Source organism: Choloepus didactylus, chromosome 15, assembly GCF_015220235.1.
Source record: "Choloepus didactylus isolate mChoDid1 chromosome 15, mChoDid1.pri, whole genome shotgun sequence".
Taxonomy (NCBI): domain Eukaryota; kingdom Metazoa; phylum Chordata; class Mammalia; order Pilosa; family Megalonychidae; genus Choloepus; species Choloepus didactylus.
Window position 1 is genome coordinate 67,560,886 of NC_051321.1, and position 12,142 is coordinate 67,573,027.

The 12,142-nt window shown below is 55.1% G+C and overlaps 1 long non-coding RNA gene across 6 annotated transcripts in view; it reads left to right on the top strand.

Moving 5' to 3' along the window:
- The window catches only part of LOC119510150, a 79,713-nt gene that overhangs the window by 44,060 nt on the left and 23,511 nt on the right, over positions 1-12,142 (top strand). The gene's annotated exons all lie outside the window — the stretch shown is intronic.

The following is a 12,142-nucleotide window of genomic DNA, read 5'->3' on the forward strand; positions in this document are numbered from 1 at the left end:
GGCTCCCCCTGGCTTGGAGTGGGCTGTGTGTATCTCTTTGCAGCACTGAGTTCAGTGACTATAGATTAGTAGCCTATAGTCAGCCACAGAAAATGGCAAATGCTACAAACCAGAGCTTTTTCCCTGGAGAGCTGATTGTTGAACATTTACCAACATGCTGTAGCCTGGGCCCCTCCCTCCTTCAACCAAGGCAGCTCCACTTTATCTGTTTTATACATTGGGTTCTGGGTGAGATTTCATTTGAAGAAGGGTTCTGCTGCTTTAAAAAAAAAAATTGAAAAACTCATTGTTTTGAACCAATCTATTTGTTTCAGTCTATGCTGTGTGTGCCAAGCAAACCCAAGTTTTGTGGTCTAACCTGGGCTAACGTGTGTATTCTGAGCGAACCTCTGGGTTCTGGGCTATCCTGGGCTAACAGGCATTCTAAGCCAATGCACATACTCTGGGATACCTTGTGTCTCTGGGCTAACCTGGGCTAATGTGTATGTTCTGGACTAATGTGTGGATTCTGTGCTGATCTTTGACTTCTAGGCTAGCATGGGCTAACCTACATGTTCTGAGATAACTTGACATTCAGAGATAAGCAGAGGTTCTGGGCTACCCCTGGTACTTGTTTCAGGCTAATCTACAGACCCTTGGAGAGCCTCTCTGTTCTGTCCTCGAGACAGAGCGAGGGCCTCGAGCTCTAGTGCCAATCCTTAGGGGTTTAATGGTGGGAAAGAGGCCTCAGCTTTCCTTCTGATACAGGAGAACAACCAGAAGTCACCAAAAAATGCCGAGCTCCCTTGCAGCAAGCCCCTAAGGTGGCCCCAGAGGTTGGAGCTGGCCTCAGCCTGCCTTGTGGGGGAGGGAGAAGACACAACCAGTTCTTGGCTGGGTCAGAAAGGGCTGGTGGGGCGAGAGGCACACAATGGGGCTGTTATGGGTTCTGGGGAAGAGGCCGTTCAATAGAAGATGCTCCCTGCCCTTCCGGATTCCTCCTACAGAAAGGAGGCTGGGCTCTCCCCTGGGTTTACCAGATGCTCGCCTCAAGGAGGCCTAGCCTTGGGCCCAGCTCTGCGTCTGCCAAAGTCTCTACCACCCACCATTTGTATGGGGGATGGAGACTCATCAACCCACTTGGCAGATGAGGCAGCTGAGGCCCTGAGAAGTGAAAAGCCAGAGCCCAATCCCAGATGCCCCAAGCTGATGCCCAGCTGCATCTGTCACCTCTTACAACCCCCATCCAGGCGGCTCACCTCTGCCTTGGTCCACTGCCTGCCGACTGCCCAGTGGCCACATGGTGCTGGGCAGATGCAGTGCCAAGGGCGCCACTTCTCCCTGTCCCCACCAAGAAGGCCAATGCTGACCTCAACGTGCTGCCCACCCCCACATTAGGGCCACACCCCTCAGCCATCTTCCCCGTCCTCTCCTGCATCCCCCTCCCCTGACAGTCAAACCCAACTCATTCAATCTGTCCTTCCATAAGGAGTTCCTGCGCTCCCCCTGGGGTTCCTGCCCTTCTGGAACCTGCTATTCTGGAACCCACCCCAGCCTGGCACATGCCATTGCCTCTACCTGTAAAACTCTCCCATCCCCTCCTCCAGGGTGACACCACAATCCAGGCCACAGCCCAGGGCCCGTCCCCTGCATTATCTGGGCTGGCTCTACACCTGCAGAGTGCACAGCACTGGGTGGCACCTGGGGACTTCGGGGTGGCAGGCACCCTCACCTCCAAGTTCCTGTTGGACTTTGGAAATTTGACACCCAAATCACAGTCCTCTCTCTCTTCTGTGTTCGTGGTGGGTATTGCTCACCCCTCGGTGCTCCAGCTTTGCCAGATGAGGGATGGGTGGGCAGCCCCGTGCAGTCTTATCCTGAAGCCCCCACAGGAAGCCCTTTGGATTGGCATGGAGACGCCTTCCAGAGGAGGGGCTAACCTTCCAATGGCTGGCTCCTGGTGACCCTCAGGGTAAAACCGACTGCCTACCTGTCGCGTGGGCTAGAGGGTCCTGTCCCCACCTGACTCTCCAGCCTCAGCTTGCCCCCCACACCCCTCGCCTCTGGGCCCACTTCCTCTCCTCAGGCTTCTGCCTAGTGCTTCCCTCTCTCCAAATCTCCTTTTCCCTCCCCCCCTCACAGCTCTCTCTCATTTAGATAATGCAGACTTGTCTTTCAGAACTCAGATTAAACACCCCTCCTCGGGGAAGCCTTTTCTGAGCCTCAGACCACGTCGCCGCCAACTGCTTTGCTGGCGCCATCCCCTCTCCTTCCCCTTTGTAGCAGCGACCTCAATTCCAGTGAAGTAATGAATTGTGTCATTAATGTCGGTCTCCCATGTGCCCCTCCCAGCGTGGAAACCCCGTGACAGCGGGGGCCTTGTCTGTCCGTGAATGAATGAATGAATGAAAGCTGAATGAATGCTGCCTACAGGGGTGGGGAAGAGATGGAAGGGGACAAGGCATCTATATGGGTCCAGGTGAGATGCAGGTGGGCGCAGAGACGGTGCCCTGGCCCTTGGCTGGGCGCCCTTGTGTGGTGAGCCCCTGGAGGGCTGGGGCAGTGAGACGGGGCCTTGTTCTAGGCTTTGCTGGTACACCAGAAGTGGGTTGTATGAGAAAGAGGTTTTTGGCCTGAAAAACTGGAAAAATGGAGATGCCACTGAGAAGGACAAAGCTGGGGGAGGAGCAGATTTTGGAGGGAGGACCAGGAGCTTAGTTTTGACCTTTCCGAGTTTGGGCTGCCTGTTAGTCATCCCAGTGGAGGTGTCTGGTGGACAGGGGGATGTGTGAGTCTGAGCTCAGGGGAGATATTTGGGCCAGAGGTGAACATCTGGAGTCATTGGTGGAGAGATGGAGTTGAAGGCTAAGAAATTAGGTGGCTCATCGGGGGCGTGAGAGTACACAGAGAAGAAGCCCAAGGCCTGCTCCCCAGGGCCATTGGACTTTAGGAGCTCAGCGCTCTGGGAGTAACAACAAAGGGAACTGAGGAAGTGCCACAGAGCAGCCTGAGGGGAAGAGACACAGAGGCAGGTGCCTGGGAGCTCAAGGTATCTGGTGGGAAGGAGGGAGAGGGGGCTCATTCCAGGAGACTTTCTAAACAGGAGGGTTTGGGGAGGCAGGAGAAAGCCTGGGAAATGAAGTTTGGGCTGTGTTGTAGAGGGCTTCAAACATCGGCACACAGAAGGGTTACTTTATTCTGTCAGCATTAGGGAGCCATCGATGGTTGTTGAGCAGCAGACAGATGTGACAGGACAGGCTGTGGGGGCCCACTTAGTAGCTATGAATATGAGAGAGGGGGTTCTGGAGGTGGCTACTGGGTGGTTCCCAAGCTAGGGTCTGGACATGGAGTTAGGTTTGGGGGTGACCTCGGGCTTCAGTTTCCTTTCCTGTCAAGGAGGTGGTAATCTTAAAAACAGGCTGTTTTGTGGGGACACTGACTGGTCCCATCTTTCCGGGATGCCTCGGCCTGCTATTCTCACTCTGGCCACTAGGTGGCAGCCAGCCCCCGGTAGGCTCCCCACCGCCCCAGGACTGGGCTAGGAGGACTTTCCAGTGAGGGGCCCAAGCTCAGGGCTGACTGCAGTTGCTTAGTAGAATCTTCTCTCCTTATCCATTCTCAGCTCCTGTCCAGCCAGAGGCTCCAAAGGCCTCAAGGCCCAGAGGGGAGGCCATGAATGAGAAACTCACCCTCTACATTGCCTGTCTGGGATGGCTCTGGGTCAGGCATGGGGTGCAGGGGACACCTCGTGAAGGGTTGCCAGATACAGAAAATAAAAATGCAATATTTGTGGCATAATTATACTAAAAATTATTCATCACTAATTTGAAATTCAAATTTAACTGGGGTTCTGTATTTCATCTGGCGAGCCTAACCCTGCGGTGCAGACTTCATGGAGGACGAGGCCAGTCACTCCAACATCTGCCCTGAGTGCAGGGTGCTGGCCCACTCTTCTGGGGCCAAGGGCTGTTGGATAGAGAGCTGGCACAGATACTGCCCCCTGGATGCTTGTCCACCTGTTTGTCTGTCCATCTGTCTGTCCAACCCCCCATCCATCCATACATCTGTCCATCCATCCATCTGTCCGTCCACCTGTCCATCCATCCTCCCACCCACCCACCTATCCATCCATCCATCTATCCATCTGTCTGTCCATCTAATACACTCCTTGAATCCCTTCTCCAGCTTGACCCTGGCTAGGCTCTAAGGCCATAGAGACCACTGGCCATGGACCTCTTATTCTCAAGTGCTCTATTTCTGTCCTCCCAGGTCTGGTCCATTTGGCCTCTCCCCGGAGACTGCGGCTGAGCCAGATGGAATCCATGGCTTTCAGCTGCTCTGAGGACCCCATCCCTAGTCCACTCTCAGGGTGTATTCTGGCTGGATGCATACAGTCCCCCCACCTCCCTGGACCTGGGGCTCCCGGAGGGCCCAGGTGGCTCACCTTCGTGTCCCCAGGTGCCTGGCAGTGCCCCTTCACCAGGGTGGGTGGGAGACCAGGAAAGGCAGGGAAGGGGGAGGGGGAACAGGGCTGGCGGAGGCCAGCGCTGAGGGCAGGGCTCTGAGACACTGGCACCCTAGCTGGTGGCAGCGGAGATGGCCTCTTCCATGGGAAGACACAGTCCATCTTTCCTCAACTTGCGAGGGGCCGTGGGGCTCAGAGCCCAAAAGGCCAGCTCTGGGATGACTCCCGGGGAGCAGTTTGCTGACCTCTCACTCCTTGTGTGTTAGATGTGGAAACTGAGTCCCAGAGAGGGACAGTGAGCAGCTCCGGGACACAGCCAGGCCAGGATGCAGATTTCCCACCTCCCCGCCTGGGCTTATTCCCCGCAGGCCGAGGCTCCCTTCTGCCTCTGGCTCTTGGGCCCAGGGAGGTGACTTTGTTGTCCAGGAGTCCCCAGCAGGACCTGGCCCGGGCAGTCTGCAGGGATGCAGCCCCAGAGCCTGACGTGCGGCGAGGCCTACCCACCCCTCCACCAGGAAGAAGACTCACGAGGCAGGTGAGTTAGTTTAAAGGAACCTGCAGTCGTTTTATCACCTTGATGGCTGGAATAGATTTTGTTTCTGTGAGTATCTGTAAGACTTTAATTAAATCAGGAACTCAGACCCTGCCAGCTTGCCTGCTGCTTATCAGCTTCTTAAGGCTGTGATTCATTACCCAGGATTATTTTTTTCATCCCTGAAATAATCTTTAAAGGCCTTCTATCAGGGAGATTAAAGCAATAAGTCACACGCGCCCACGTGGACACTTTGCTTTCTCTGCACATGGGGCAGCCTGGAGCCCCAGAGGAGTGAGCCTGGCTCGGTGGGGCCTGGTGGGGCCAGGGCTGCCCCGGTCTCTTCCGAGGGAGCTGGCATGGCCACCTGCTGGGCAGGGATCCCCTGGTGATGGGAGTACGGGGTAGCCTGGGTAGGTGGGGAATGAGTGAGAAAGGGACATAGGGCTCCAAGCTGCAACAAGGGGTTTCCTTTTCCCCAGTGGCACTTGGGTGACATCCTGGGTTCGAAAGGCCAGACCTGTCATGTATCTACCTGCTACTCTCCCCAAAGGAATAAAAAACAAATATGAAAGTATGTACACATAGGGAGAGGCAGTTAACTCAGCTCCTCCCTAGACCAACTCCTTGCCCTGTTCTCTTACTTTTCCTTCTTTGCTATATGGTTTTTCTCCTGCATTCATTTAACAAAAATTCGTTGGCCCCTGCTCTGGGTCACTCCCTGCACTGGGTGCTAAGCAGAGCAAGACATGTGAGATGCCTTTTGAGGACACAGATAGGTACCCTCTTGAGCCCTCTCTCTGCCTCCATGTTTCTATCTCTTTGCCTCTTTCTTCTCTTGCCCTCTGTCTTTGTCTTTCTGTCTCTCAGATCAGAGAAGTGAGACCTTCTTTTCCAGTGGAAGCAGCATCGCTTTCTGGAGGTAGTGGCCTTTGAGCTCACTGCGAGTCGTTCATGCCTACCGGGCAGGGTGGACTCTGTCCAGGACCCCAAACCCTTGAGGATTAATGAAGCCCCCAGGCCAAAATTTAATAAGGACAAGGGAACCAAGGGTGCAGAGAGAGGAGGGCAGCCTGCCTGGAGGAGGCAGCAATGGAGACTCAGGTTGGGCTGCAGAGAGCGTGGACCTGGAGCCCAACCCAGCCTCCTCTGACTCCAGAAGGAGCCAAGTTGATCCTTAACCTGGGCCTCAAGTGCCCATCTCACCTCTTTTTGCAGTAAAATATGAGATGCAGAGTCTTGGCCCTGGACAGACTCCCCCACGTCACACCCTGTCCTCACTGCCAAGTTCATTAAGTTTGCTAGTCGTATCTTGAGTGGCCATGGCGTGGGAAATATCACTGTATTAGTGTGTTGTTGCCTTGAATCAGAGGTGCAGGCGGGGACAGCAGCCCCCGGCGACTGAGGCAGCTGTGTGTGTGAGGGGTGGGGGTGGCAGGGGATGTGGCTGGGGTGAGGGAGGTCCTGGGTGATTCTATATCGGGACCCAAAATCCCACTGCACCTGCCCCAGGCACCCGTTTACAGGACTTGATATGCAAGGGGAGTGAGTCTGTGCAGAATAAACTTTGTGCATGATTGTGTGGGGACAGAGGTGGAGGGAGGGGATCCAGGGAGCTCAGGAACATGGGGTGAGATTCAACCCCCACGTCTGCACTGGGGACCATGGCTGCCTCTCTGCACGCCACCACACAACTTCCTTTTCTTGCACACGTCTTGTTCTCTCCCCCTCCAGGCCTTTGCATCCACTGGCCCTTCTGCCTCCTGCCATCCCCAGGCCGCCTGGCAAGTCCCTTGGCCTCTGTGGATCTCCACTGGTGCCCCACTGCCCGGGGGAGGTCAGCTTCCCATGATGCCCTCCTGGCACTGTGCACTCCCCCAGAGCCCTGGCCCTTGGGAGTTGATCTGGGTAGTGACAGCTCCCTTTGGGGGCTGTCGGCTGACAGCTGGGCCCCCTCTCACTGGCATAGAGCAGGCCCCCAGCGAACATTTGCTGAAGGAAAAGATGAGTTGAGGGCAGGATGGCAGGCCACACCGAAGGGAATTTGGAGACATGGCAGTCCCAAGAGGGGCTGCTTCAGGTTCCTGGTGACCCAGCGTACCCAGACTGGAGAGACAAGCATCCCCCTGCCCACTTCTGCCCAAGGAAATGGGGGCTCTGTGATGCAGAGAGGCCCGAAGGGACCCAGCCAGGTTGGACCTCAAGGGTTTGTCTGGGTCCAGGATCAGATGGGTCATCAACGGCAACTTTCCCAAGACGCCACCTGAGCGGACTGGGCATGAGCAGAAGGGAGAGACCCCTCCCCTTCCCCAGGCACCCTAGGTATTCCTGGGGTGGGGACTTTGGGGACCTGCAGGTGGGGATGCTGAGCTGGCATAATCTGGAGGCTCCTTGGCACCACAGGCTGGTGAGGTGCTGGGCATGTATATTCATCTTGTTTTATGATACACATGATAATCTCATTTTCCAAAGCAAAACTCAGAAATACATGCAGAACTTATCAAGTCCCGGCCATCCTGGATTTTCCGTAACATCTCCCAATAGCACGTGCATGTGTGTGCTCATGTGCAAAGCCCCTGGATTTTATTAGACAGTGGTGGAGTTTCAGGGGCTGGGGCTGACCTGCGGTTCATTCAGGAGTTGGGGGTGCAGGCGGACCACGGAGAGGCAGATGAGCCTGTGACCCTGGGAGGGCAAAGGTCTTATAGCTCCCATTTGTCTTGCACTCACCGTGGGCTCCATGAGAAGTGTTTTATGTTCACTGCTTCTGAGTCTCACGACAGTCTTGTAGGGTTGGTGTCGCTACTCCATTTTATGAATGAAGGAACTGAGAGCCTAGACTGCAGCATTCAATCATTCATTCAATTATGCATTCATTAAAATTTTTGTTGTGGGCCCACTGTGTGCTGGGCCCGTGCTGGGGAGCTCAGCCCAGTCAGGACTACCTGTCCCTCCTCACAGGCCTTTCGTTTTCCTGAACTGCTCCTGCTCAGAGGCTGGCACCTCCAAGGGCTTGATCAAAGCCCGAGGAGTCTGAGTTACTGATCCATGGAGATGAAGGTGCAGGGAAGACGGGGCCCTGGCAGGGAGGCAAAGCCACTGGGCCTGTCCCTGGGGATGTTTGGAATCCAGACTCCATCTGGTCCCGGCTCTGAGCCACCCCCCTCCCAGGCTCCACTCCCACAAAATCCTGGCTGAGAATGTAAAACCTCAACAGCCCTTCATCTTCCTGCTCCCCTGAGCCCGCGGTTCCTCCAAATCCTCGCAGCAGCAGCAGTGGCCCAACCCCCTCAGTCCCTGCCTTGGATACAGCACGTTGAGGTTCTCAAGATTCTGTTTGTCGTTTTGTGCAATATCAATATAGCAGAAGCAGCGGCAGCAATGACAGCAAAATAATAAAACTGCTTATTTATGTCAGGCTCGTTTTAATAGCCATGGTCTCCTTTAACTCAAAGACCCTAGGAGGGATGTGCTTTTATCATCACCCCCTTTTCCTTTGAGGAAACTGAGTGGCGAATGTCTCTGACCTGTGGTTCTGTGCTAAAATTTGGCCATGGCCAAAGCTTCCTTTGCTTGAAACTGTGGGCAGGGGAGCTGAAGGCGGCAGAGGCTGGTAGCTGAGAGGAAAGAGCAGACTTTTGGAGTCATGGTCTTAGGGTTGAACCCTGAACCGCTCTGAGCGTCAGTTTCCTCATCTGTACCGTGGGCTAACGAGCATCCCTCTGCCATGTGGCTTTGGTGAGGGTTGAATAAGAGGGAGAAGGCAGAGCCCTGGGGTAATGCCTGCACACAGTAGGTCTTGAAGGTGATGACAAGGAGGAGAAAGGAATCAGGCGGAAGGGAGAGGATGACTTGACTCCTTTTCTCCCAAAGATAAACCAGGAAATGTGACAGTGTCCCCAGTGGTTCCCAGTCCAGTGTTTCCCTAACCAGGAAAGGGGGCCTGCATGTGTTAGGTGGAGCAGTCAGGGATCTCAGGGTGCTCTCTCTCTCTCTGCCACCCCCCTGTCCTTGCCTTCCTCATTTATAAAATGGGACCGGCTGGCCCTGCCATTGCTGCCATTGTCTGTCTTCCCAACCCCACCTCCACCTCCCGCATGGTTTGGACATTGTCCCAGCTATGAAAGCCCTGAAAAGTTCCCAGCATTGGTGTTTCCAATACTATTACTAATTTACTTGGTGTTTTGCCTTATAAGTGATAAAGGAGAAACTCCTGCAAGGGGACACTTCCAGCCTGAAATGATTTGTGAGACTCCTGCTGTACCACTCACTCTGCCTCCTGAGCCTCTGGCACCCTCTGCTCCAAGGATCTGGTCATTGTTTTCCTTTGCTCTTTGAGATGCCGGGTTCCGGCTGGATGGCTCCCAGAAGGTGTGGATGCTGCCAGCTTGCTGGCGATTGCTCAGCACCTCCGAGCCTAGTCTGTCAAATGGCTGGGGTTGCTGGGGGGATCCAGTGAGATGGCGTCTGTATGTGGCAGCTACGGGTATCATACAATAGGTGCTTAATAAATATCAGGTCATTTTTTTCTTGACTCCTTGATCCAAAGCCTTCCCCTTCTTGAATATCAGCTTCTTCACCTACAGGATAGGGGGTCAGAACTTGAAAGGGTGGCAAAGCTCGAGGCCTTACCTGGGCCATCCACACTTTCCAGGGCCAACAGCAGACATCACTAACCAACCTGAAGCAGCCTCAGAATCCTTCTCAACCCAAGGCTCCAGGGAACCTCAACCAATCAGTTCACAGAAGGCTATTTTTTGTTCTGGGAGATGAACGACTAAGGGCTGAAACAGCTCTGGTGTGGGAAGGTTCAAGAATTTTATGTGCCATGTGAGAAGAGGAGGAGGAGGAGAAACACGAGGGCCTGGATGGCAGGAGGTGCAAATTGGGGGCTGGGGATCGTGGGTCTATACCCTCATTGCCCTTCCCCACCCCTTGTCCCCAAACAGACTCCAGTATATGTCATCACCACCATTTTTTGTTGAGGGCCTGCTCAGTGCTGGGCTGCGGGCCAGGCTCATGCCCCTCGGATCTCATTGATGCTTACAGCCCCCTGCATCGCATTTTACAGATGGGAAGGCAGAGGCTCCGATACCTTGGCTCCATCACCAAAGTTTGCACAGAGAGACCAAGAGCCAGGCTGGGAGGGCACCCATCTGCTCCTGCTGGATTTATCCAGGCCATTATCCAGGTCCCTGACATCAAATGAATTCTATAATTTGTAAATGCAGCTCAGTGGCTTTTACAGAGGGATGTTGGGAAGTGATAAAAAAAATAACTTCGATAGATTTATGGAGCAGCTGAATGCCAGCATCTTTCCACTCCTGCTCTCTCCAGAAGCCACCTGCGGCTGGAGCAGAGGCCTGAGAAGGTTTGTGGCTGACAGCCAGGCCTTTCACTGGCTTTTACAAGACAGGTTTACAGCCTGGAGGAGCTGAGGACGCAGGGTGGGGAGAGAAAAGATTGCCTGTGTCTGGGGCTCGGGCAGGGAGTGAGGCGACTGGCACAGGAAGTCTGGGGCAGGCGAGCCTCTGTGCCTGTCCCAAGGCCTGTGCACCACCCCACCAACGCCTGCAGCGTCGGAGGGCTGGGGCCTGCTGAGGGTAGGAGTAGGAACCTCTCTCTGTGTCCTGGCTCTGCTGCAGACATGCAGTGTGACCTGGAGTAATGTCCTCGCCCTCCCTGGCCTCAGTTTCCCCATCTCTAGTTCAATGGGGGATGGACTGAAACAGTGGTTCTCAACTCCCATTGAGCATCAGAATAAATCGGGGACCTTGAAACAAAGGTCTTCCCAGGCCTGACCCTCTGGGATCTGATTCAGAAGATCAAGGGTGGGACCTTGAATGGGTATGTCTTCAAAGCTCCCCCATGATCCCGTGGGCAGCCTGGGGCTAAGAACCACTTCCCTGGGGAGAGGATCTCCAAGGGCCATTGGCAAGCAAGTTGGCAAATGAGTTCAGGGGACAGTGGCGCTGTCTGGGGTCTCACCCCCTTGACTGAAACCCCACCCCTGGGAACATGGGCGGCTCCCAGGCCACCCCCACACACCTGGCTCCCAGACCTACGTGAGGCCTGGGGGTGAGGTGGGGCAAGGAGGATGTTCAGGCCCCAGGCCGGGTGAGGAGGGTTCAGAAGGGCTCTCAGCATCAGGGGGTGTCAGCAGGGCGAGTGTGGCAGCGGCGGGGGACAGAATCTGCAGAAGAGGAAGCTGGTGGCAGAGCTCTGGGCAGGCAGGGAGCAGGGGAGGGGGTGAGGACAGCAGGCTGTGAGGTGAGCCCTGAGTCTCTGCTCTTTGCTTGTCATCAGCACATCAAGTCTGGAAGGAGCTGAGGGGTTTGGAAATTGCTCTCTGGGGAGGACATGCCCAAGATGCCCCCAGGGGTGTGATCACAGCCTCCGAGTGTCTGAAGGGCAGTGACCTGGAAGAAGGAACAGGCGTGTGTTCTGGGTGTTCTCGGAGGTGGGACGAAGATAGGTGAAGGGGAGGGGAGAAGTGGCTACAGGAAGACAGCTGTCAGCCTGCTGTAAGAATTTTCCAGGACTTAGGGTTGCTCCATAAAGCAACAAACTACCTGATGAGGTAGTGAGCTCCCAGGAGCTGGGGCATTCAAGCAGAGGCTGGTGAGAATGCGCTGAGGGATGGGGCGGTTAAGCTAGATGGCCTCTAAGACATCCCCACTCTCTTTGGATGCAGCCTGGGAGCCTCTGGGAAGGCCTACCAGGAGGTTAAAGAGTAGGGTGCTAACTCTCCCGGTTTGCCCAGAACTAAAGGGTTTGCAGGGTGCAGGACCTTCAGTGCTAAACCCAGGAATGTCTTGGACAAACCAGGACTATTTGCTTATACTATTAAAAAGCATCTGTGGGAGTGCACCCTCTCTGCTAGGCTGGTGGAAAAGATCTGGTGGAAAGGGTCTGGCGGCCCCTCTGGGAATGTGGGCTGCCTGGCTGAGGGGCAGATGTGGAGCTGGGGGTCTGGAGGGGGTGAGAGCTGGTTCCGCCGGACTCAGCAGAGCACCCAGGGCCGGGAACTCTGGTTGTTGCAGCTACACGCCAGGCCTGATGCCTGTCCCTCCAGTGCTTCTCTTCTCTGGCCTCTTTTCCGTTCTGTAGACGGGACCCTGGGTGGATGGGGGCTGGAGAGGCTGCTGCCCGTGGTTACCTATGGG